Below are 27237 nucleotides of genomic sequence, written 5' to 3'. Positions count from 1 at the left end.
GAGAGAGAGAGTACGAGATAGTCTACACATCGGTGTCAAAGTGCTCGTGGCCTCCCCGATGGGGTGGTTCTTGCTTTGTCGTGACTCTCGAGACGCTTGGTATTATTAAGACCGACCCTCCGGAAACATATTTAACGATGGCGTGAGGAAGAAACTTTTCAGGCGTTTCTCTCAAATACGCTTCGATAATATTCATCCTCGGGGACATTCGATTGGTGAAAGAGTAAAAAGAGGAATCCGAAGAAAAGGGCAGCTTCTGTTAACTTTCTTAAAATACGTTGCTAACTTCTGAATAGATGTATTACTTGGATTTTACCTCAATTGTTACTTTACGATTTTTGCAAAGACACAAAATAGCTTTGTGAAATAAAATAACATAAAAATTAGATTTAATACTAATAAAAAATCATCGATATCAGTTTTCACGTTGATAATCAACAGGACATCAATAAACTAACGATAAAATAAAAAAAAGTACACAACTCGTTCAACGCTTCAAGCAATGAACTTGCTCCTCGCAAGTACTCGATCGATCGGCACAATATCTTTGAAATGAATCGCATCTCGTTAAAATAAAGAAAAAAGAAAGAAAAAGAGGGAAAGAGATAGAGGGTAGGAGGGAGGGAGGGAGGGAGGGAGGGAGGTAGAGAAATAAAAAATTAAAACGGGATAAATAACATCGGGGATCGATACTTCCCCGAAGGGAATTTCGCATCAGAATACGCGGGAGCGGTGAGAGCATCGTTCTTCCGATTTTTTATATACTGCATTCCAGCATGGCTCCGATATATAGTCTTGATTAAGTTTCTTCTTAGCGTGTTCAACGTAATTGTATATAGCGGAGCACGTATTTGATTACTAATTCCTCGTCTTTGACGTGTAACGGGCTATGAGGCTTGGTGTGCACAAAGTTATGTATACGTGTATATATATGTATATATATATATAGATGTGTATATAGATGTTTATATACATGTATATATAAACAGATGAATGCAGCACTAACACAACTAGATACACTTGTACCTTCACCCCTACCTCCCTTTCTCACTCTTCTACTCTACGGAAATGCTCACCGATATTGAATATCCGCCCATCTAACTGCGCATCTCGCGGTTATATGAGAAATTGCTTAACGAACAGGCTACGTAACCGCGTAACAAGGTATACTAATTTTGAGTCCCTTTCGCCTATGGGGATGCGTAATCCTTAGAGGGACATAATCAACACAGACACGAATCATTGAAGGGAATGGAAATAAATTCGGTGTAGTTGAATTTTCGGTTTGACAGAGGAATGATGCAGGTTGTCGCTGTTTGATATGATGAAGGTGATTGTTTCTAAATTAGGGGAGTTAATGTAGACATTGCTATAGTTAAGACATTTATCATTATAATGTAATTATTACTAATTAAAACTTCAATATTTTTTTCGATTGATCTTATCGTAAAAAAAAGACACTTTTATTTATTATATTTTATAGAAAGCTTGCTTTCTATGGTTCTCTCGATTATAGAACTCTCCCAACCGAGTAACAAATCGTCTTTCTGAACTGATCGATCGACACATCGAGAGAATAATTTCGCATGAATCACGCTAAAAATTCGACGGCGAATCTTTTCGATTATCTCGATTCTCTCAAGCGAAACGATTGGGTGATCACGAGAATCGTTCGGCTATGTAGGAGATTCTATCGATGGTGCCATCGTAGAAATTCGTAGCGTCGTTAAGAGTCCATCATCGTGGCTGGAGTCCGTAGTCAAGTACGAGTGCGATTCTTGGCTTGCCAAAGAGTTGGATCGTCCTTTTTACAGCGTCGTAAAGGCGCATTAAACTTTAATCAAGCTCGGTGGTCCACGATACCTAAACTATACCTGAGACAGAGTCTACTCGTTTCAACCCAAAGAAAACCTTTCGGAAATTGCGGAAACGAAGTCATGTGGAAAACTTGCCGAGATGTCGACTCGCCATTGCGAATGTAATTACCCAGCGTAATTATAGCATTGTTTCGAAAGTCGGGAGGAAAAACTCTCGGCTCGTTTAGCCCGAAATTGGTTTTGTCCAGATTTTCGGAGATCGACCGTTCCTTTATGATCTAACGATAATTGCATTTACTACCTTTGAGAGTACCTATTCTCTTTTGAGTCTGATATCGAAGAAGTCGATGTTAACGTGTTCTGACCTAATTGCTTCTTTTTATAGCATTGCTACAAACTCTTAGATTGCTTCAAAATAGATCATGTAATTTTTTCTGTTAAGTTTTGTAATCGAACAAATTAGATAATTTAAAGACTCTGTTTTTAATAAAATAATCACTTTATAATATCATCTTAGAATTTTATTATTTTTTTTTTCGACAAGATAGAACGTCCTACATAATCGATTGAGGGAAATTCTCGCTGACGATGGCGTGATATTTCGCCTCTCTTTGAAAGCAAAAAGCACTCGAGATCGGTACATATACGTAGACGCGAGAGAAAGAGAGAGAGAGAGAGAGAGAGAGAGAGAGAGAGAGAAGTTTCTCGGATATCTCACGTCCCTTCCTCGTTCGTTCAACACGCTTACAAGCGGAATTGCTTAATGACGATACTCGTTCTCTCGTTCACTTAGTTTAGTATGATGCCAATGGGGAAACCACGACATAAGTGGATGGTGTCCTATGTGTTCCCAAGCCCTTCTACGGTTAAGTGCACCTAGCGAAGGGGTGGTTCAACCGTAGGGTGTGCAGTCATACCACCGACGAGTAGCTGCAGAGAACTCGAGAGAGGGATATGTGTATGTCTCTTGGACTAGACTGCACTCATATATGTATATATACATGCACACGTCCATACGCTCACATATTTTACGTCACTTTGACGTACGACGTTGGTCTTATATTTTCAGCCTTACGAGAACGAAGCGTCCCGATAAAAATTATATATGTACGAGATGTGAAATTATGTGTGACTTCTGTGATAAAAGTATACTTTCAGTGCAATGGATACTCTCTCTCTCTCTCTCTCTCTCTCTCTCTCTCTCTCTCTCTCCCTCTCTCTGTTTAGTAAACAAAAATGTAGAATTACAAATTAAGTTGAGTTTTGATACTAATATTCATGCTTATAACTTAAGATAGATTGTTCTTTATAAATACGTCTATTTCAAAGTTTCTACTGGATCAGATACGATTAGATGAGATAACAAAATTTGAAGGATTATAATAAAACAAGAAGTCGAGCTTAAATGGAATCGATATCGTAGCTCCGGATAAAAAGTCTGCAATATGTGGGGGTTGATTTCACAGAAACAAAGACGGGTAGACAGAGAAAGGGAAGCGTTCGTATTCTACGTTCTTTTCTTTTTTCTTTTTTTTTTTTTTTTTTAACATCGAAGCACGTGGACGATGGTACGTACGTATGCTGTCAGATCAAAGGAATGAAAATGCAGGGGAGCAGCAGTAGCAACAGCAGCCGGCGTTGCTGCGTCCGGCAGAAACAATGAAAGCAAATACGGGCAATGGAAAACTACCGGGCACAAAAGGGATGAAAAAAGCGGTCATTGCGAGTTACAAAGGATGCACGGCTGGAAAAGTACCGCAGATATCTAGTTTGGGCAAACAGGAGTAGCCGAAACAGAACAAAAAATAAAGGAACATTCTCCGGCCTGCGGAACGTCGCGCGTTAGTCAATATCGAACGAAAAGCAGCCGACGACGACTTCGATAAAAAGAGGTATCGTCCTTGCGTGATTAATTTTTTTTTTAACTGATCCTTCGAGATTACAGCGAATGATACTGCTAAACCAATTAACATTTTGCGATAACGAAAATTGAAGAGAATTCATTAAACAATGTTAATTAAATCCATTAATTAAATTTATTCTCAGACACGAAATTATCAATCGTATAATTCACAGTTATAGAAAAATATTTTTTTTTTTTTTGGATGAATAAGTAAATATTTCGCATACCGTTTCGCATAATTATAAAATGTAATACACGCACCCGCATATTATGCAGACCGTTTAGAATTTCCACTACTGCTATTTCTCTTTTTTTTCTTTTTTTTTTTTTTTTTTTTTTTTTTTGAAGAATTTTATTCATCTTGCCAAGAAGCGTACGCTAAATTATTCTCGTTTTATATCGAACCAGAGAAGAATGGCGATAGCATGTTCTACAGGTGGATTTCTTCGAATTCATTTTTATATGCTAGAGAGGAGGAGAGAGAATGATTTAATTCACTCGATGATCGATCGTACATGAATGTGTCGTTGAAAAGGATATAGCATTTGTAGGTTCGAATTTGTATATCAAGATCTTATCACTTTTGATTAAACTATTAATGCTTACGGTCACATAGTACGTCGCGATCAGTAATTCATAATTAAGCGATACGAAAACGTTGCTTTAACGGAATGGACCAGTGAAAGGAGAAGGGGAGGTTACAGGTGCGCACATCCGCGACGTTGAGTGTGAAATATGATAGCATCGTTAAGCAAGATTAATATACAGAATATTTCGAAGATACATCGCTTCACTGGCAGCCAACGTAGATTATTCCATGGCAAGAATAACGCGTTCGTGTGAAAATGGATGCGTGTGCGGATACGGTTATAGAAATATAAATCTGGTTGGACGATAGTCCTGGCGATATTTTTTTTCCTTGCTTCTTTCTCTTTTTTTTTATTTCATGTTGTTCCTTTACCACACGACTTACGTATGCTTACATACATGACATCAAAATGTTATCACGTTTATTGAAAATCCGTAAAAAAAAAAACTGAAAAAGCAAAAAAACATATAAAAGTGTAGATTTATCTTATATTCTTACAAAAGATAAAATGAAAACTTTTTCATCTATTTCGAATGATACGACAGACGGTATTGCCAATTGGAACATGCCTCGATAAAAGGTTTGTTCTCAATATGGGTACACGAACACTTGTCCAGCACTCGGTTTCGAGTGTCTCGTACGCTTTGAAATCACCATCGTCGCTTCTATTATATCTGAATCACTCTGATGCACTCGTATTGCTGGTAATAATTCGGCCTAGCAAACGGAGAAATAGCGCGAGGACATATAGGAGGGTAGCTTTAGTAAAAAGGGAATGCCGTTTCAATGCTGTTCTCCATTTCATCTTTTTTCTTTCTTTCTTTCTTTCTTTCTTTCTTTCTTTCTCTGAAAGAGAAAAAGAATTTTTCTTGAAATTTCTCAAAGTAATTTCTCTCTATCGCTTTGTTTTTCAAACAAATATTTGTGAGCACTGCAATGCTTTAAATAAATAAACCGATTTAAATATTTTTTATAAATGTATTATTGCGAATTTAATAGTATCTTTTACGTTTAAAGAAACGCGAAAGAATTTCGAATGAACGAAGGAACAAAGGAACGAAGTGTCACAGTTGTTCTTATTCACAGACAATTCCAGATTAAATGTCGAACATCCTATAGTTCTTCGATTCGATCGAAACTTTATGAAAGGATGAAGGATCCTTTGATTAGATCCTTTGATTTGCTACGATTCCATGCCAGAAATTTTATAAAAGCTAAAGGAGAAAGAGGTAGAAAAAGAGAGTATGAAGAGCAGGCTTAACTCGTTCACGATAATTGCCAAATGGATTCATCAAAGAAAGTATTTGGCCGAGCTACGAGAGTACCGACCGCTTGTCTTTGAAGTTGCCACCGTCCGAAGGCAGCGAGAAATGGAGTTTGTTAAATCGTACGTACACAGATTCGTTAGTAACGTGAGTGAAAAGCGTGATAGGGTTTGGATGTTGAACATGAAGAGAAGATCGAAGAGGGAAGGATAGAGAAAGAGGCAAGTATCGGAGGAAATGAATGTGGAAGAGTTATTGGCATCTGGCTATGCGAAGGGAGATAGCTTGAAATGAAAAAAGAATAGCTAAAAAAAATACGAAAAAGGGTGAAAAGATAAGAAGATAGACAGAGAGAGAAAGTGAAGAGTACTATCATGAGTTCTATATATGTGATCTAAAAAATAAGAAATAGATTACTAATTGGATATTTAATTTGGTACAAAAAAATAAAATGTGATGTTCGCATTTATATTCCTATTTATTGTCATACTCTACTTTGAATAAGTGACATACTCTGTAATACACATATATACATACACGACAACAATGCGTGAATGTGTGATGTCAAGATAGACAGAACCGAAAAAAGAAGAATAAGAAGGTACCAAGTATTAGAAGGAAATGAATCTAGAAGAGTTATTGGCATTTGGGAACGGGGCGGGAGGTAGTCTGGAAAAAAGGGAGAAAGAGGAAGGATGAAAAGAATGGTGAAAAGATGAGAAGTACAAGAAAAGGAAAGAGACAGACGGACAGAGAGAGAGAGAGAGAGAGAGAGAGAGAGAGAGAGAGAGAGAGAGAAAGAACGCAATACGTAGTACGATTCCATTGAGGACCACGCACATCTGCCATGAGACGTATTGTGCTCGGCACTCATCCGCATCATCCGATCCGCCACGACGCGACCACGGTTCTTGAGAAAAAGAGAGACGAACCTTCAGAGCGGAAAGAGGAAGAAGTGAAAGAAGAAGAAGAAGAAGAAGAAGAAGAAGGAGAAGTAGAAAAAGAAGAAGCTTTTTTCTATCCCTGCACCTCTGCCTCGTGCCAAAGACCCTTATCGAGTTATGTCGTCACATCGTCCTACTACCTGCCAGCCAATAAATCCCTGCCAATCCTTTTTTCTCCTCTTTGGTAAAAAGAAGTGAATACCGTCTAGATTTACGAAACTCGAAGTTAATATCACACACGATCACCGTTCAATTTTATTATTTGACTTATCAATGTTTTTATATTTAATAGAAAAACAAATAAATTCTTATCTCTTATTTTCTTCTTGCTCATTGCTTCCTCCTAGTTCAGGTTCATATTTCACGAGTACGGGTTACATTACGTATTTATGTCACGCTCAATGTCCGACTTGTTCTCGCCGGTCGATATACATATAAGTATATGCAATATGTACATAAGCATATAAGGAATGGAAGGAGCGAATTTATGTTCCCGTATGCTTTTACGATGGTGAGCTTGTATTAATAATTTAACAAAGTACCCTGCGCCTACTTGGATACGATGCTTTCCTGACTAGAACTTTCTTTACACTATTTTCTTTTCTTTTCTTATTTTATTTATTTTTTCTCTGATATACCATCACCTTATACCTTTTATCTTTTTTCATTTCTTTAGTTTCGCGAGCGTTTTATATATTACGATAACATGAATTTCTTTTAGTACGTACAGGGATCGCGTATCAGTGATGAATCCTGAATCCTGACGGACGAGGATGAAAATGGAGGCTTATAAACGATTACCTCTACTAACTCACTCACTCACTCATTCTCTCTCTCTCTCTCTCTCTCTCTCTCTCTCTCTCTCTCTCTCTCTCTGTCTTTCTTTCGCTTTTTCGTTTAAAACCTCTCCAGCCAGTTGGCCCACTTTTGGCCAACTTTTAACGTTTCGCTCGAACAATCGATTCCGACACTTGTCACGACATCATTTTTAGAAGAGCACAAGTTAAATCGTGTGTACACTATATCGATGAAACGATTATTTGCTTTTCTATTTGATACCTTGACAGTGATATCTTCACTTCGTGCATCAATGGTTGTATTGTAAGTTTCAAAGCATTCGTGAAAATATTAATATAGTTCGATAAAGATACGCCAAAAGATAATCAAAATCGATTTGCATAATATTAATCCTTATGTGTTCATGCTTTGATGATAAAATCTATTAGTATTAACGGTAAACTTCCATTGTAGGATAACATCAAAGACATCTCATAAATGCATCCTGGAATAGGAAATTGTACTGCACTGCCTCTGGTTGTCCATTGTTTGGTGTTGACAATTTGTTATACGGATAAATTTGCGGCTAATAGTTGGACGGATGCACATAATTGAGTACTCAGTGGTACATCTAGCAATTGGCTCTGTTATTCGATTAATGGCTTCTTCAATTATACGGCTAATTACTAGCATGGAATTAGCTCTCTCTCCCTCTCTCTGTCTCACTCTCTCTCTTCCTCTCCTTCACCCTCTCTGTCCCTATAACTATATACATTTCTAGCGATACAGTTATTATGACTGATAGCTATTGTTTAGTCAGCATCTAATTACCATTATATTAATTGTTAGCGACACAAACATAGGAAAGTACATACACAAGTTCACCGAGCAGAGAGGTAGGTATTGATTTTTTACGAGGAACAACGAACATACTTAAAACACGCTTGGTACGTACATACTACATCACGATCTTGCATAATGGCTGTAATAATAAGCAAGAAAATTTAAATTTCAATCGAGTCGCCATCTACAGACACGACCTCAACGAAATTAAATTGATCGCGTAAAAATGGAAATTTCAGAGAGAAGTCACTTTCTTATTTACGTTTATTAAATGACCTGAAGAAGAGAACCGAAATTTAATTCTGCTTCTTTAAATTTTATTTCTAGATGTAACTGAATGCATTTACGGTTTATTATGGGCTTTGGGAATATATATGTAGGCACTGACTATACGGAAAACTTTCGAATCAAGTTCGACGTACCGTTATTAATAGAACTCATCCATGATCCTATTGTTATGGATTATGGCTCATGGGAAAAGAAAGAAAAAGAAGAAAGAAGAAAAAGGTAAAGAGAGAAAGAGAGAGAGAGAGAGAGAGAGAGAGAGAGAGAGAGAGAGAAAGAGAGAAAGAAAGAGAAGGAAAGAATAGGACGCTTCGTTGTCGACGATTTTTTGATGCACCGATTGTTCGCGCATAAGTTGCACGTTATGGATTAATATAAAGGAAGGGCGTGCACGTTGTTCACGGGATATGGCAAGGGTACTCGTATAGAAACTGCTCCGATCGCACGCCTTTCACGTGTCTCGCATTTACATAAGGGGTTACGGCTCCATTCGCAGGGAAAATGAAATAATCTTGTTATGTAAATGGACATCTACCGACGGTACCGTTCTCGCGCGCACTGTTGGACGTCTTCGTCATGCCGTCGACGTCCGAATAGTTTCTTCAGACCACTCGTTTACTCTCTACTCTTTCCTACTCTACTCTCTCTTTCTCTCTTTCTTTCACTTCCTCCTTTTCTTTCTCTAGTATACCTAACGTCTTGCTTTAGACTTTACAACCAATTTCACGACTACGGTCCTCAACAAGAGTTTCCTACGTTAAAATCCTCGAATTTATTTGATCTCGTCGAGCATGTTAAGCGTAAATATGTTAGCATATTGAACTCTATGATTTTACTAGTTTGTACAATATGATTTATAGCTTTGAAATCTATACCAACGAATCATATTACCGAAACGTATTCTTTATTGATCACTTCCATATGCAACTCTTTTTTGCCAAAATTTGATGCCAGTTATGATCGTAACCAGTTAACCAAGAAATGAACTCAAATAATAATTAAATCGATTTGAACAGCACTGTGGAAAATGATAGTTCAAAATTAGTACTGTCTATCGTCGTTGAATGAAGAATGATTGTAGCAATGAAAACAAGAAGCATAGTAATTTGTCAAATTGAATACGTAGAAAACGCGACGATTGATGTTTCGTTTCATCATTATTCGTCGAACGAGGGAATAGTGTAATGGCGTTGTGTCTCGATATGTCAGATCACCGCGAGCGATTATTAATGAATGAATGAGCAGAATGATCGAACGTAATGAAACATCGAATTCGTCATTACGTTCTGTCTATATTCCTATTTATAGAGCTTAAAAATTCAAATATTTATCAAATGTAATTCATTCTTATTCGTTCGTTAATTTTAACAAATAGTATTTATTAAAAGAAAAATACTAATATATATTTGAAAAAAAAAAAACATTATCCTTTGTATACAATTTGTCTTCTTTTATTTAGTAATAAAGCCATGGTGATCTTTGAAACGTAAGTAATTAAACTTAATAGACTTCCATAGACAATCATTTTCCAGGAAAAGTACGATCGCGATTCTCGCAAAAGATCATTGAACAAGAGAGAAAGAAAGAAAGAGAGAGAGAAAGAGAGAGAGAGAAAAGAAGAAAATAGATCGTAGAGTCCATTCAGTCTTGCGTTCTTCGATCCAAGCTCACTTACAGTTGCCGCGAGCGATTCATGGTAAATTAAAGAGACGAAGAGAGCAATCAACAATCCTCTTGCAATGGGCTACGAGAGAGGTCTCCTCGTTGAATCTCGTTTAAGGCAAGTGTGTCTAAACGAAGTCTCCACTACTCTTCCCGGTATTATTATTCCCCGTCTGCTCCTTAAGAATTCCTTTCTGACCATATTGTCCTGGATCGACGACGACGTCGACGACGACGACGACGACGACGACGACGACGACGACGACGACGACGACGACAACGACGAGGGGACCGACGCTTTTCTTCTTGTCTACTATCGTCTCTCTCTCTCTCTCTCTCTCTCTCTCTCTCTCTCTTACTCCTTTTCTGTGCTTTAGAATACTCGGAAGAAGAGGAAAAAGAAGAAGAAGAAGACGAAGAAGAAGAAGGAAAAGAATCGGAGAGCACGAAAAGGGATAAATAGGAGAAGAGAGAAGAAAGAGTCGTTGGCCTTACCAAGAAGAGATGTACATAGAAATCCACGCGAGAAATCCATATGCATTGAATATCTTCTCATGCGAAGAGCACGTCCTGCGAATTCTTGAATCGCTTTGGTACATCCTAAGGCACGCTTTAGAATGTGACCGTCGTATTGGCATACCTTACGTGATGGTATAAGTTAGTAACTTTCGGTTAAAGTTAGTTAACAAGTAAGATAAATGTGAGCTTAACAATTATTGTATCAACAAAGTGAAAGAATGTTTAATAGCAAACATTACTATAAATGCAGACCTAGTTTGATTTGTTATTAATAAAACTAGATAGAAATATTGTTACTTTTGTTTCATATCAAGATAAAATGTTTGTATAAAGAATTATATTTTTAATTAACACAAAAAAATATCTAGTATGCCGGGACAAATTTTGAATATTTAGTAATTTAATACAATTAAAAACAATGCTGGATCAAACATCGCATAAAGAAGATCGTTATGTCGCGAATTTCTCTTTGGACTTTAATAATTTCTGTGCAGACATTTTTTCGCTAAATATGTACCTTTGTAATACGACTGCGACATATTATAAACGACCTTTGACTTTTATCAAGAAATATATTTGTGATAATAACTATGTCCGACTGTTACTATAATTAATAAAAAAAAAAAAAAAAAAAAAGAGTACCTATATTTAGAGCTTTAAAAAATGTATATCCCCTTCTTTCTTTCTATATTTTTATTACCATTTACAAGTTTGTTAATATTCTCATTTCTCCTGAAGTTAATAGCTCGTAACAATTAAGAAAATTTTTAATGACGATCATCAACGCTTCCTTCATTCATTATCCATCGGTAATATATAACCCGGAAGAAAAATATCACTAAATCTCTCTAGCGCGAAGTTATTAATTTGTATCAGAATAATTTATAGCGAAGTGATGATAAACGGCCATTACATTCATCATCATTTCGAAGAGTAAGTACTTCATACACGTATGCATATGTATGTATAATGGCAGCGAGAGTTCGAGTCGAGATACTAAGCCGAGGAAAGTGTATTTCATTGAAAAAAATTCTTCGCAAAGCTTGTGCTCGCACTATTGTTCACGCTCGATGAATGATATTAATAAGAGCGATAAGCAGACGCGGAAAAGCGAGTTCAAGCAAGCTGGCGCCTACTGCTTACGATAGCCAGCCGGCAAGCGAGAATAATCGACCGCCATCACCGCCCTCGAGGATTTGCGAATTATCAACGCAGCAGCTTCTCTCTCTCTCTCTCTCTCTTTCTTTCTCCTTTTCTTTCTTGTTCACTCTCACTTCCAAGCTAATACGATATGTATTCTTGAGAGATAAAATTGTGTTTGGCAAGGACGTATTAACGTTCTTTCGATCAATCATGTTTTTCTCTGTCCGTACATTTAAAAATTCATTTCTTGAATTTTATACAAAAGTAAAATTATTATTATTGAAACGGGAAAAGGAAAGATATTTTGTCGAAAAGAAAAATAGTAATCACGCATTAGCTGCGGCTAGACGCGTTATTTCCGTATACGTTATGTTCCATTAGCGAAATCTCGTTGCGCCAGGCCTTAATTATCATTAACGACGGCGAAATCGATATCGTGTACACGTACATAGGCTCAGCTTTCATGGAAAGCGATGATAAGCTCGTACTCATATAGAATTATATAGATTGAAGAGAGCGAAAGAGTGAATTGTGAAAGAGTGATAGAGAAAAAGAGAGAGAGTGGGGGGAAGAGATTTGCTTGGCCATTCACAAAACCTTTCGCCTTTCTTTCACAGCTATACGGAAAATGCATGTGTGCGAGCGCGTGAATGTGCATGTAAATTCCTTCAAGTAACTCGGAGGATTCTCTTCGCGGAAACGAGAAAGCGTGCTTGTAACAGAAATTGCTTTACCGTGTTCCGCTCGCTCGACTCTATAATCTACGCCATCTGCTTCTTTCACCGTTCCCTCCTCACCCCTCTATCTCTTTTCTCAATTTTTTACTTTGGTGAATCTTCAACGATCTCCGTCTACGCCCGTTTAACATCCTCTTTCGGTACAACCTTTGTGATACTTAAAGTTCTGAGATAAAAACAAAAAAAAATAAGATCTAAGAAGATCGATCGATTTCTAATCCATGTACAATCAATGTTTCTTCGATAGTAATCCTGTATAATATTATTAGGAATAAAATAAAATCAAATAATGCAAATCTTACAAATGGATGGATTTATTAGAAAACAAACGTGAATACTAGATAATAATTTTTTGACTTATTCGACCATCAAGTAAATCCTATTCGATTTCACCGATTTTATTATCAGGTTTGTCTAATCCGTATTTCTAAATCCTCTGGGAATTCTATGCGGATGTGGTAGTTCTTAGCGAGTGGTAGTGTCGAGACATATGCCTACGCCCTCGATGTTTCCTCCTTTCGAATCTCAAGAAACCTGTCTGCTCCTTAGCGATCGAAAAGATGACGGTGACTAAAAGGAAAAGGAATTCAGGTATTCTCTCTCTTCCGGGTAGTCCATAAAACTTACGCACACACGCGCGAGTATATATCACGTATAAAAGTAGATATTGCCCGACCCTCAAAGTCATTCTCGCTAAAGTTAAACGTCAAGAATTATGACGGTAATCTCGGAATTCGAAATCGCTTTTGACAAATCTCTATACGATTCGATTAATGTCTTTTCGTCAAAGTACTTTGAAATTTCCTTTATCTACTTCTCCCTTTCTTTCACTCCTTTTACCATTCATCATGGTATTTTCATCTCTTCCGTATATCTATTAATTAGATCTTCTCGCAAAAGAAAAAACGAAGAAAAAAAAAATACACCGACCAGACGTTTTTGCAAAGCTATCAAATGCAAAACAGGTTAATTAAATTCTCGGCTGGCGATTTTGTAAAAAGGATTTTGCAAGGCATGCTTACAATAGTAGGAAAGACTCGAATGGCGAGCACTGTAGGGAAGAAGAAAGAGAGTATGCGTAAAGTCGAAGAACGACCCGAGTTGAACTCTACCTCTTTCTCTTTCTTCTCCTTCTCTTTTTCTCTTTGCTTCCTTACTCACTAGCTGCACTACTCTTGTGTTAATTAAGCACGCAATGAATGACGTTACGTTCGTCATCAAGAAGTACTTGGAGTCAGGTTCATGCGAGTCGATGTCATTCGTCAAGCGGGAGACTCTTTCAGTGAAATGTGGGAAGACATCCTTAGTACCATCCCTTTTCTTCTTTCTCTTTTCCTGCATGGCGAGTTCTCAAGAACCAGATAATTGTTGGAATATTCACGAACTTCTCTTTCCTTCTCTAATATCTCTAATAAAATTAGTGTGACATTGTTATTGGATACATACCGAAACTAATAAATATCATCTATGTAGGAACGTTAATAAACACTTTGTGGCTAAATTAATAACTTCAATGAAACATACACACACACACACACACACACACACATGTTTGTGTGAATTCATATGGAACGCATGCACTTATTTAAATTTCTACCTTCAATGAGATACAATTAAATGCTGTCTAATTAATTTCATATAGTGGCCAATTGTTATAATAATTATAACTATAATTATTATTATTCTTGTATAGATTTAACTACATTACTCGATCATTCTAATCATTTCTATTATTGATAGATTGGATTTCAAAAATTAGAAAATGAACTGTCTCGCCGAAAGATAAAATAATAATCAGAAGTTTGAATTATGCGTATCGCCCTCTATAAAATAAAAAGAGGAAAGAATCATTGCATCGATACATCGTCCAATTGGTAATATTTCGAATCGACACGCAACAGAAATTGTATCGAACATGTGCCGTCAATTATAATGAATTTTTTCGAACAGTAGCCAGCCACTAGACAGTATCGGCAAATCGGTTCTTCGTGTACATCGGTTGTTCGCACGTGTGACGGTGAGATCGGCGTGTGGTCCACGAAGCAGACCCACGGTAATGCTTAATGTCGATGTGACACGTGCGAGTCGTCGTCGTCGTCGCCACCACCATCGTCGTCGTCGTTCTCGTCGTCGTTCGGAATCAATTAACTCGACATGCACCGCTGCCGGCCACTGGAATATAACACCTTCCTTGCGGCGGAACATGACCGAATGCTTTTTGACCTTTTTACGCAAGCGCATTACGTCGAGAAAGAACCTCGTACACGCAACGACTCACACTCTACATTTCTCTTAATATTTCCTTAAGTACGAGTTCAATTTGCATTCGAATGCAGAACATATAATTATACTTACATAATGAAAAACACTTTAAAGTGTCGATGTAATTTTGTGATAAGGTTATATAAAACGTAGGATTATCCTAACTCTTGGTTTTTGTTACTTTTTTCACTCGTATTCATACTTGTAATTGGTCATATATATGTTAGGTGTGTACCCTGTGTAGTCGTAGATATAGAATTCGTCGACATCAGACAACACGTTTCCTGATCCGTACATTTTCAACCATCGAAATGACTCCGAGCAAGCATGTTCGGCCTCGGGTTTACGCGCGTCTGCACGTGTAATCCCCATTGGGCTTTATAGGCCACTATCGTTCAACGAACGAACGAATGAATGCGTATGGAGCTTTACATAGCAGCGTTGCTATCGTGCGTGGATGAATGTGAATTACGACGATACACGAGGGGTTGCGGTGCACAACGAGGTCGTTAATTAAAATCCACCCGGTACATGTTGAGGTATCATATCTACGAACGAAGTTCGGTATAGTCACCATGGTTATGTTTACTATAGAAAAATGTTTTTACGATTACTTTGGCAAATTGTCAATTTTTGTTAAAAATTATTAAACCGTCGATCAATTTGATTCTTTTATCGATTTGAAATTGAAAGATACTGATTTATTTACATTCCTTTACGCTCGTATTTTCTTGCTCGTATTTACATGCTGTTGAATTAAAATCAGCAATGAAATTACTATATCCTAGGAGTTATCTTTAATAATGATTCACTATATCACAACGAAACAATTTCAGTCTTGTCGATCTTTTATATATATATATATATATATATATATATATATATATATGTACTTTTTTCCATTTGTTCCTACTATTTCTGCTTCGAGGAGTTTTATTCCGATGGCTCTGTTCTTTTCCTTTGTAATTTTTTCTTTTCTCTCTTTATCTCGCGATTCAACATAACTCGCAGTTTTTGTCGCGAATTCGAGCGATACGGATCGACCGTTGTTTCTCTCTCCTTCTCTCCCTTTCTTTTTTCTCCATATCTTTCTTCTTTATTCGAGCGTATGACGAAAATCTCGAAAGAAGTAGTTATGACAGCTGGTATCCTCTTTCTCCGCGAGTCGCGTACAACCGTAGGAAAGAAAAAAAAAGGAACAAGGAATAACAAAAAAGGAAAGAAAAAAAAGCCTTGAACTCAGTTCGCAATAATAGGCTCTAAAGGGCAGAACGCGTAAGCTCGCTTCTATTAAAAAACTTGGAGCGAACTATTCTAATAAAATGCAGGTTGCATGTAGAGGGTTGCGTAAAGCCCTCATATCCCTACCACTTCTCCATTCGCCGTCTACCTTTACGCCATCGTATTTTACTACAAGAATGAGATTGGGTATCGCGAGAAGAGATTTGTCTCGTATCGAAAAGACAAATTATTAAATACGGCTTTACGATATATTTTTCTCTCTCAACATTTTCCGTCCTAATTTATTTACCTCCCATCCTTCGAACAAAACTTTGCCGGAGAACGAAATGGAAAAAGGAAAGGTAAAAAGGATAAAACAAGAAAGAAGGGAGAACGAAATCCGAAGCAGAGGTGTGGTCGGAACGGGCATAAAACAAAAAAAAAAAAAAAGAAAAGAAAAAGAACGGAAAAAGAAAGAGAAACAAAAAAAAGGGGCCAAGCTTCAGAACGAAAGAGTTAATCTTTCAAGGCAGAAAATTGAAAAGATCTCGAATCAATTTGACGGTCTAACGATTCTTGCACGAACCAACGACGATGAAGACGACGTCGACCACGAAAAAGTCATTTGCTTCGTAAGCGGCTCGTCGTTTCGATCGCAATTTCTGCCGCTGGCTATCCTTTTACCCTCTAGCCCCGCTATTTTTCTCTCTTCCTCTTTCTTTCTCTTTCTCTCTCTCTCTCTCTCTCTCTTTTGAGAACTAGCAGGCTACGCGATATTTGGCCTTTTCATTAAGCGCCGAAAGGCGCGTGATTAATGGAGTTCGTTCGCTGTGCAGAGGATAGGTGCGTTGCTCAACGGGGGGTGAACCACCTCTTCCCTCTATCTCTCTCTCTTCCTTCCACCTGAAACCTCCACCCTCCTATTCTTCCTCATGACGCGCCGACAGACGCGTCGTTCAAACTCGCGGAGTTTCGTGAAACCCTGGCAGAGACGGTAACGAAGTCACGTTGATCGCCTAACCCTTAAAAAAGAGGAGAAAGATGGTGATGCTGTACGCAGTACGGTATATAACAGCTTGAGAAAGTTTAACAATGAGCTATGAACCTTTTACGATCTAGTAATTAAAGCTTGCCCTGATTTTACGTTGCATGATAAAGATTACAAATTTTAATATTTAATATTTCGAGTATTACCATTAAATTCTAAATACCATATGAAAAATATTAAAAACGAGAAGGTTCACACATTCGCTCTACGGTTTGCATGCTTAAAAAAAAGCAGGAAAAATTGCGCCGGTCTAGCATATCGTCAGAGATATGTTGGATGAAAAAGTAACATAAACAAACATAAAATGAAAAAGCCAAATGTTTGATATATTACAAGTTTATTTTTTCAGAGAGTTGGACCAATATAACTTCATATGTATTTCGCTCGGAATAAAACCGAAACTCGAAATTGCATAAACAAAGAAATCCTGACATTTAAAAAAAAAATCTATTTTTTTCTTTATTTGTTCATCGGTATTATTAACATGTATTGAATGAAATGCTTTCGCGGAAACAATATTCTAATAATTAAATCTTATCGAATATTACGTTTATTATTTTATGTATTTCGTATTTGTAAAAATTATTCCAAATTTGTACTATTTTTACGTACCTACATTCGTTCGAGCGATTTAATCAATAACGACGAAACGCACGTACCTCCGCGTTATAGAAGAAAAGAAAAAATACAACACGAAGTTGCGTACCATTCTATTATTTCGCGAATAGCCCCGATACAAAAGGAAATCAAAAGCGAGAAAATCATACTCATTGTATATACGTTCACACACATATTCAGGCACACCGTACAAAAAGCAAAGGCAAGAAAAAAGAGAGCAAGGTAGATAGCCGTTGTTGCATGTGCAAGCGCGCGCGCGCTCGCGTTCACGCAATCCACGTGCTCACCATTGCAAGCAGACTGCTCAAGCCCTCGGGCTCCTTTCGACGAGCGAACATAATGCGATCTCATTTTATTTTGCGCCGGTCTCTCACCCCCCTTTCCACTACCTTCTGTTATCACCGTCGTTCTTTCTACGGTCTCTGAACGTCGCGAGAAAAAAGGCTCACCCTCCAACCTTTCACCCCCACACTTTCTCGGAGTTTCTCCTCGTTCGCGTCTGTTTAAAATTTTCCCGTTCTCTCTTTTCTCTATCTTTGTTACGATCGGACAGCTCGATGCTTGAAAGTTGCAGGTTTTCTATAGATTTTGTTGTGCTATTAATATACCGATTTATCATTGCTATAATACTGTGAAAAGTAACTAGAAAAAGTTTTGCAAAGTGGAATCTGTTAAAAAGAAGGGTGTGGTCACTAAGGTGAGAGTTTGTTTTCGGAGCTATTAATAATATCATAATAATGATGATAATAAAAAGAAAAACTATTTAATTTCAGCTGAAAACTCGAATATATCTTTCGGATGTAGCGTCAAATTATTTGATCTTTTTCACGATGATCGAACGAAAATTCGCGGTTCATGCAATTACTATACGCCGGCGAACACTGTGAATACTTTCAGGTGGAGATTTCACAGTATTTGTTTGGGGAGGGTACGCGTTACTTTTTGTTTCTTCTTTTTTTATTTTCCATTTTTTTTTATTTTTTTCAACGATTCGAATATCACGCTTGTATCGCGTCGATCGAACGGTTTATTTCATTCGAAGTTCGTTTCACTCGTCATTGGTGCGAGCTTTATTGATTTCTTTGACGCTTCACTGGCGAGACTTTATTTTGCCATTCATTCATACGACTTTGAAAAAGTTCGTAATTTATTTGAGACGACCTTAGAAATGCTTTTAAAACACTGAAGTTAAAGTCAAGACAAAAAGTAAAATACACCGATTACTTATTACTAATTCGGAAAAGCCATTAAGCGATTACAAATCAATCCTATAGTACTAAAAACCGGACGATCAATTCAAATCCGCATTAATCGTGGAAAGAGCACGGCAAGGGAAAGTTCAAAAATTGAGAGAGTCGATTTTCCGATAACAAATTTTCTTTATCGTTGGCGTCGAACAGGAAGGAATTTAAACGGCAGGACGTATTTACCTTGGATAACCTCGTTGCGTGGCTAGTAACCACCGGACCGATAATCGAGAACTTAACGATCTACGTGAACGAAGGTACCGGAGAAAACAATGTGACGTGTTGCTATTGATTGCTACGTCGCTTCGACGCGATACTATAAAGAAGAAGAAAGAGTGAGAGAGGGAGAGAGGCAGGGAGAAAGAGAGAGAGAAAGAAAAGAGGAGGAGGGAACAAGAAAGATCCGCATATCGCGTGTGTGAAAGAGAAAAAAAGGAGAACAAGAAACGAAGGATACGTTGCATGCTGGACCCTCGACGTAACAAATTGTTTATTGCCACATGCTCGACTCTCACACTATATACAAAATGGGGTTTGAGTTTCTCTGCAAAACATCCAATGCTTCGAGCTGCCTCTACCATCCCTATTGGGTGTTCCATCTCGTGTTCGCACACGAGCACACTCTTAAACCACCCTCTTCTGGCTATTACTCGCCCCTGAGAGCTTGCCTAGTCTTGTTTTTCCTTTTTGGTTTTTTATTACGTAATGGTTCTCTTACGATTAGGCAAGAGTGTGATAGGTGTATCTAACTGAGGTGTACGAGCAGGTGCCACTTAACGAAATAACTACTCTAGAATGATGGCAAAAGCAATCTCGAAGATAATTTCAGTAACGTTTATCAATCCTTGATACGCTGCGAGTATGACAAAATATTCAACGTTGAAAAAATGACAAAATCTCTACCCGATATTATCACGCCATTTATCAATTTTCCACTCTTTCGTTCAACTTCATTAACACTCTAGAACAGACCATTACTCTCGATAGCCGGTACTCGACCCTTAAAATTAGTACGCGAAATCGCGAGTATCGGTTGGTTGAACGCTCACACGGATTCCCTTTCGCATGAGTGTTCACTGTGTTCGCATGTACACTTGATGGCAAACAGGAAACCCTCCTTTCCCCACTTCCCTCTTCCTCTCTCTTTTTTATTATACATGCTTGGTCTACTGGTTTGAACCACTATCTGTTCGTGGCAACACGGTGCAAACATTTGTTCAGGACGAAGAAGAGTACTGATAGTGGGGATAGGAGACGGTGATGGGAACAGAGAAGTGCGGCAAACGCTGATGCAATATCAGTAATAAGATAACGACTAGCCGGCGTATTGCACCCGACTTTACTTTCCCTTTCCACTCTTTTTTCATCGGCCAACATTCTGGAGCGACGTGCAGTAGCGATCTGGTAGTATTCGAGTTTCTTATCGGAGCTACGTGTAATATGCATCGCGACCCTGATTCGGTTGCTTTTGTTCTTACATGTAAAACTTTTTTTAGATAATAATTATTAACAATTACTTGAAACTAAAACCCGAAACGAAATATATCACTTTGAACGATTCAAAGTACTTTCAAAAGTATAATAACTTGATGTTAAGAACATTCTGAAGTATTATCGTATATCCAAACATCATTATCGTTCTAACAAACGATGATACCAGGTGAGGCACGTACAAGAAAGAAATTTTTCACTCCAGATTAGAAATTTTATCAGCCGGCTTCTTCTTCAACCACTTTTCGGCTAATCTCCCGACCACCGGTGTGTCACATATGGCGTGGAACATAAAAAGAGCTCTAGGCGTCGCTATTTCTAGTCGTCGTCGTTGCAGCTCAGATTAGAAGCAGTGCATTCTGCACGTTCGCGAGGCCTCATTTCGAAAACGATTCGTTTCCTCGATGTAAGTTGTGGAGCACCTGTCGTCCTCCCTCTCCCTCTTTCTGTTTCTCTCTCTTTCTATCTCTATCTCCTCTACTTCTTTTCTCCTACTACTTCTCCTACTTTCACAATCACAACGATATCACACAAAGACATTAATGTTCGCGATGTTCGTGCCCGCGCATTTTTTAAAACCGAATCGCGTTTCACGAACGGCCAGCCGGAAATAAAACAAGATTAAATGCTCTCCGTCAAAATCAATATTCTCTGCACTTAACCGGATTGGTGCCCGTTGCTACAAGCTATGAAAGAAGGAACATGGTATTTCGTGGAAATCTATGTAAGGTGATAAAATATCGGAAAGCAAAGATTTATCGATCACTTGTAAAACGTGTTCGTCAAATTTCTTTGTATTTTCATGTGGGTTTAGTATTTCAGAATCGGTCTAAAAAATATAAAGAAAATACGAAAAGAAAGAAGAATATTAAAATCGATAAAAAAAAAAAAATAACATAATAAATTCGAAAGTGATGTGCTCGTCGTGATTCACGGATCTCGAAGCTCAATAGACATTTTTATCGTCTATGGTCACGTAAATTGTGGTTTTTGGTATGCCACGATGACAACGAGAATAGTTAGCGTTAGGAGACGACTGACCTAAGCGACGCGTCGTAAATTGTGCGCAATTGTGCGTCAACGTTGACCCGGTGTCATCGTCCGTCATTTCAAGCAACCTTATAATTGCCCTCGCCACGAACGAAACCATCCTTTCATAAAGACATGCGCACCGACAAATAGCTGTGCTCTTTTATAGGCGACACCAAATGTACGAAATTGATTGAACAAAATGCGGTTTTTGAACACACGAGAAAAACACGTATCTAACGTTTAAACTAATTTCGCGAAAATATACACAGAGATTTATTGATGAAATGAATATAGTAAGTTAGAGAGCATTTAATGTTAACGTTACAATCGACGTAATTTGGTTTAGGTATTTTATTAGATTTTACATCGACGGAAAATGGCTCGATTATTTGCTCGCAACTTCCTTTTACTTTGATTTTCGAAAAGCATTCGATCGAAACCGAATAGTTGTGCAATTTACGCGATGGGTGAACAAGCACGTTAGTTTGAACACACCGTTCGAGGATTTTAATGTGATTGCACTGTTTATTTTAGGTAAATGAAATTGAAATACTACGAGGAGTCTCGAAGAGAACTGGCTCGTTCTTTTTGGTGGGGATGCAGGACCGTCGGAGATGAGGGGTGGAAGGAGTCCTTATTGCGAGTCTACCTTTTTAATTAAAGTTTGAAACTAAACTAGCGCACGCAGGGAAAGGGTTCATTCGTACCACCCTTGCGGACTCGGTAGAAACGCGACGCATAAAATAATTAAGTGTAGCTTTCGCTATGTTGAGCACCATCATAGAGCTTATTTAACATTCTTACCCATTATAAAATGAACGACGGCTAACACAAGATCGCCTTCATTCCAAGATTAAATCCTGAAACGATAATATAACCGTTTCTCGACTTTACTCTTTTACTGCCATCCACCATTCTCATCCCATTCATCTTGAAATCTACAAAGAATAAGAAGACTACTTCTTTTTAAAAACGAGGTTAATTGACATTTTCAACAACGTTACGTTTTAAAGATATTACTCTTGCTGTTTCATTAATTTTATCACCGATTTCATATCGGATATACGAACGAATATTCATTTTCACGATTCCTTTATTCGCAAAGTTCCTTAACCTCAATGCGACCATCGTCGTTCTATCAGCTACTAGTACGTTAATTTTCCTAATGGTTAATCGATAAAGCGGTAAGTTGCAGTAATGGAATCGTTTCATGCTTAGATTCGTATTTATACATTTATACATTACATGCATGCACGTAAGTGTACATAAGTTAGGATCCGTGTGTGGTCTCTAGCTGTGGCAAACAAGAAACAGTAGGATGTTCACGATAGTTAGAGAATATATTTGTATATGTAGTTAAACGAATACGTTCTCGATCCTTGGACACCTGTTCACATACGTGAAACGGACGCATGCGCGTATAAATTTTCGAAGATGTTAACTGGACGAATAGAATTGACTCGTAAGTTGAATTAATGACTGAAGTCTTGATGTTTGCTTTGAAGTTAAATCTATTGGTATAATGTCGCTACGTAGAGAAACATGAAAATAACGCATTTTTCCTTTATACAAATTTGTATTAATGAACATGCGATAAGTTATTTACCGGTATATTATCTTCGAATATAATATCGCGAACTAGAGACTCGATATGAAAGTGTTTTCATAATGCATCGTGTGGTTACGCCATTTAAAACACAGACCACGTTTGTTCACAAAGCAAACCTATTTTGGTCGAGTTGCGTGCAAGCGCGATATGGAAGCGAATACTTTGATTGTGTGGGATTAATTATTTATGCAGTAAAAGGTTTAAAAATGAACTATGGATCATCATTGACTGTAATCGAAATTGTAACACCGTAAAATAATTCACAATAACTGGATTATGTATATTCTGCCAAAGATCATCGCAATGAAAACGGTTGCTTCTTTCTTTTTTGACTTTTGGACGGATCATCTAAAATAAAAAAAAATGATTTTCTTGATCTATGAGACTTAAAGTTCGAACGATGGAATAGGTAAAACGTGAACAAGTTTGTTAGTGACTTCAGACCTCGAACAAAGCGGAAATAAGTTACGACTATAATAGATGATACTAATAAAGTATTCTAGCTGAATAGTTTATCCTGTGTGCGTTTTAATCATCACGACAACGTCGTTTCTTTCAGCTGTCTTGATCATCCGCAAAGGTGGTAGTTTCAATGAAAAGTCGCTTTTAAAGAATTATCTCAGTTATCTCATCGCAAAAGCAAAGTTTTTAATTCGTTCGTTGCGAAGTATTCTACCTGCGTACCGACTTATCGATGAAAAGAGGAAGCCATTAAAGAAAAAGGGAAAGAGAGAGAGAGAGAGAGAGAGAGAGAGAGAAAGAAAGAGTCATATTACAATAATTACATCATACCGATCTAGTTTTTTCCGATATATTTATTCTCTCTAACCTTTTTCTCTAACATATGCGATAAATAAATAATGACTCACGTCTTATTGTTTTTCTAAGAATAAATGTAGAAATACGAAAATATTATACTTTGTGTTCGATTTATATAACAAAGTTCTTTAAAGGACTTTTGACTAATAACATTCGTTCGAAGATAATAAATTCGATGCGTAATAGAATTCTTTGTTTAAAGTCTTCGTCTTATTGTTTTCTTGAGAATACAAAAACATTACATTTTGTGTTAAGTCTATATAATAAAGTCCTTTAAAAGCCCTTTGACCAATAACATTCGTTCGAAGATAATAAATTCGATGCGTAATAGAATCCCTTGTTTAAAGTCTTTGTGTCATTGTTTTTCTAAGAATAAATAAAGAAATACGAAAACATTACATTTTGTGTTAGATTTATATAATAAAGTCCTTTAAAAGACCTTAACTAATAATATTCGCTCAAAGGTAACAAATTCGATGCGTAATAAAATTTCTTGTTTAAAGACTATTTTACAATTTAAAACTTTAATATAACAAATGATATTAGCCGAAAGAGAAAGAAAAGTTGGCTACACGATGAATTTACAAATGACTTCGCGCGCAACGTTTAAATGTAATTTCACGAGCATGAAAATGCAATTGTTTCGAGCATAAACCAAATTCGAACTTTTCTAAATAACTTAATTTATTTTGATCTTTCTTTAAGTATGTTTTAAAAACGGATACATAACGATTAGACAATCAATACAAAGAGAACGAGATACTTACGCTTGGAAGAACGATGTTAAATTTATGGGAGTCCTAGCTCGTTGTCACGAAAACACCTCAGTTGTTCGTTCACCAGGAGCAATGTCGTGGTCTGTCGTTGACTAGCACTATCACCAACTGATCGTAGTAAAACACGCAAGCATGATCGTCAACGAGTCACGTTATGTCACGGTATCACAGAAACACTATTATATTATTTCGTTCTTACTGATATAAGGAAATGATTTTGGCGCGTCTCCGACTCAAATTATTAAGTTTCAAATCTTTCCGGAAGGAGGAAGTCGCGAGAACATATAAGACCGTGCGTAGTCCTCGCGACCCCGTAACGGACTGAGCGTCGCGCCAGCGGCACAGCGCCACCGTGACCCGTGGCGACATCGTGTACTAACACGAGCCGGCTACATTCGTGTTGCTCTATCTTTCTCACTCACTCTCTGTCTTACACGTACCAATACAAATACTCTTTCTATCTCATATGTTCGGTCTTTCCCTTTGCGAGCAGTTTCTCCACTTTCCCGCTCTTTATGGAAAGGACCAAGAGCTTACTTCGAATCGTGCTTTTCTTGTCGTCCAGTACTATCAAAGACGTACGTAAATATGTGAAATATCGGAATGGTATGTATTCGTGTTCTTTTCCTACCTAGGTACTTTACAAATCCCATTGATCGTTCTTAGACAAAGGTACTATGCTATTTTTGATCGAAATTTCCATTTGATCGACGCTGATAAATGCATAAATCTTTTTCATTTTATTTTGGTAAGAGAGTCACTGATCTCTCTCTCTCTCTCTCTCTCTCTCTCTCTCTCTCTCTCATCCTAATTTTTAAATTCTCTAATGTTTAAAATAAATTAAATTTTTAAGTAATATCAAGAAATAAGTTTCGATTGTTGATTACTCACATAAGACGGTAAACGAGTTAACGTTCAATTCTTCTGCAATTTAGTTAGCTTAGAGTATTTTCTCGGCCACGGAGAGAAAATTTCGGCGAGACTCGATGATTCTTCTGATACGACTTGTGCCTCTCGCTGCACGTACGAAGGAAATGTACTTTGTACGTGAGTGCATGCACGGAGCAATAATTGTAAGCTCGTTTTAGTTGAATAGATAAGCAAAAGATGTCATGTGATTTCCAAGAATTCTATTATTCGGAAGATCGACGAACTCTGAGTGTAAAATTGATTATAAATTTTTAATGAAATGACGATGATAAATTTCATGACAATTGCGATTGAAATGTATAAATGTTTTAACTTATTTCTGTCATCGTTAATTCGTGCATATCTTTGAAAATTCGATCGATCAATAATACCAATGCAATTTTGCGGATAGAGTAGTAAGAGAAACATCAAAAATAAATGGTATGTGAAGAAATATTTGTATTACTTGCGTCGATACCTCTAGCCGTACGCGACAGAGGAAATATTTGAAATTAAAACGTTCCCTCGGGTATTTGAGCGAAGCACCATTCTCTCTGTTTCTCTTTCTACACCTTTCATTTTCAATCGTTACTAAATGGTCGTTGCATCTTGCCGAGGTGACATTTGGAAACGAGTATCGATGATGAAAAGTGGACATGCATGGAATCGATACACGATTCGAATGATGCATGAAATCGAATGTTATTGAAAAGAAATGAAATGTTGATTAACTTAATGTACCTTGATGAACGATCAATACTACGAAAAAGAAACTAGGTATTTGCTATTCAGTGAACATGCATGGTGATGCACCTACTCGCAAAGTTAAATGTGCGAAAGCACTTAAGGAATACATTGCTTACGATGACGTACTCAAAGATACACGTCCCATTTAATCCCATTTGTCCTTTCTGAGGAGTCCAACGTTTTCGACAATTTCTCTAACTCGTTCTAAGAAGCTACTTTAAGATCATTCTCGTCTTCTTTTTCTTTCTCTCTTTCTCCCCTTCTCTCTGTCTCTCTCTTTTTCAATCTCATTCTAAGTGCACGATCATAACAACGGTTCGATAACTTCACAGCGATAAATCAATTAGCCTCGTGTCGCTTCGACGTCTACCAGCTGGACTTACGTCTTTGATTATGCAATTACGATGGAAGTATTTATGATCTCGATCACGTGACTCGAAAACATCAAGAGATCAACCCTTTTTCTTTGTTTTTATTTTTTTTATCATCCATCAGATTTACTCGTTCTCAATACTCGCATTTATAGAGCTTTGCTATCTGTGCAAGTTCAACTTGTACGTTTTCCGCTTGGAGACTTCTATTTTATCTGTTTAAAGGTAGAAGCACGAATGCGCATTACAAATACGAAACGAACAAACGTCCAACGTTCCCTGGTATTCTGCATATTCTAAAACAAATATTAGGGATTTCGTAATTGTTCGCATATGTATGTAAGCAAGAAAAATACAGATTATTAATGCCAAAGGATCGTTAATTAAAATTATGAAAAAGTTAATTATTAATTATCGTAGAACAAACGATACGTAAAACAATGATACATATAGTTTTACTGTATGCACACTATCTTTGCACTTTTCACTTGGATGTGAAAATAAAGAAACAGCAAAAGGTATCTCGTACTGAGATACGCCGTAATTATAGTAATTATATTTTAGCGTACCGCAATTTTGTTTGTTGCACGTCGTTGATATGCA

At 37.3% G+C, this 27237-nt stretch overlaps 1 protein-coding gene across 1 annotated transcript in view; it reads right to left on the bottom strand.

Moving 5' to 3' along the window:
* The window catches only part of LOC122632978 (discoidin domain-containing receptor tyrosine kinase B-like), a 93629-nt gene extending 68713 nt beyond the window's left edge, over nucleotides 1-24916 (bottom strand). The window contains exon 1 of the mRNA XM_043820328.1: nucleotides 24599-24916. The gene's annotated coding sequence lies outside the window, so the exon portion shown is untranslated. The remainder of the gene's footprint in view (nucleotides 1-24598) is intronic.
* Nucleotides 24917-27237: the final 2321 nt, after the last annotated feature.

The sequence above is a fragment of the Vespula pensylvanica genome, chromosome 11, assembly GCF_014466175.1.
Source record: "Vespula pensylvanica isolate Volc-1 chromosome 11, ASM1446617v1, whole genome shotgun sequence".
Taxonomy (NCBI): domain Eukaryota; kingdom Metazoa; phylum Arthropoda; class Insecta; order Hymenoptera; family Vespidae; genus Vespula; species Vespula pensylvanica.
Note: the sequence above shows the minus strand (reverse complement) of the source record. Positions and strands in the feature narration are given on the sequence as shown.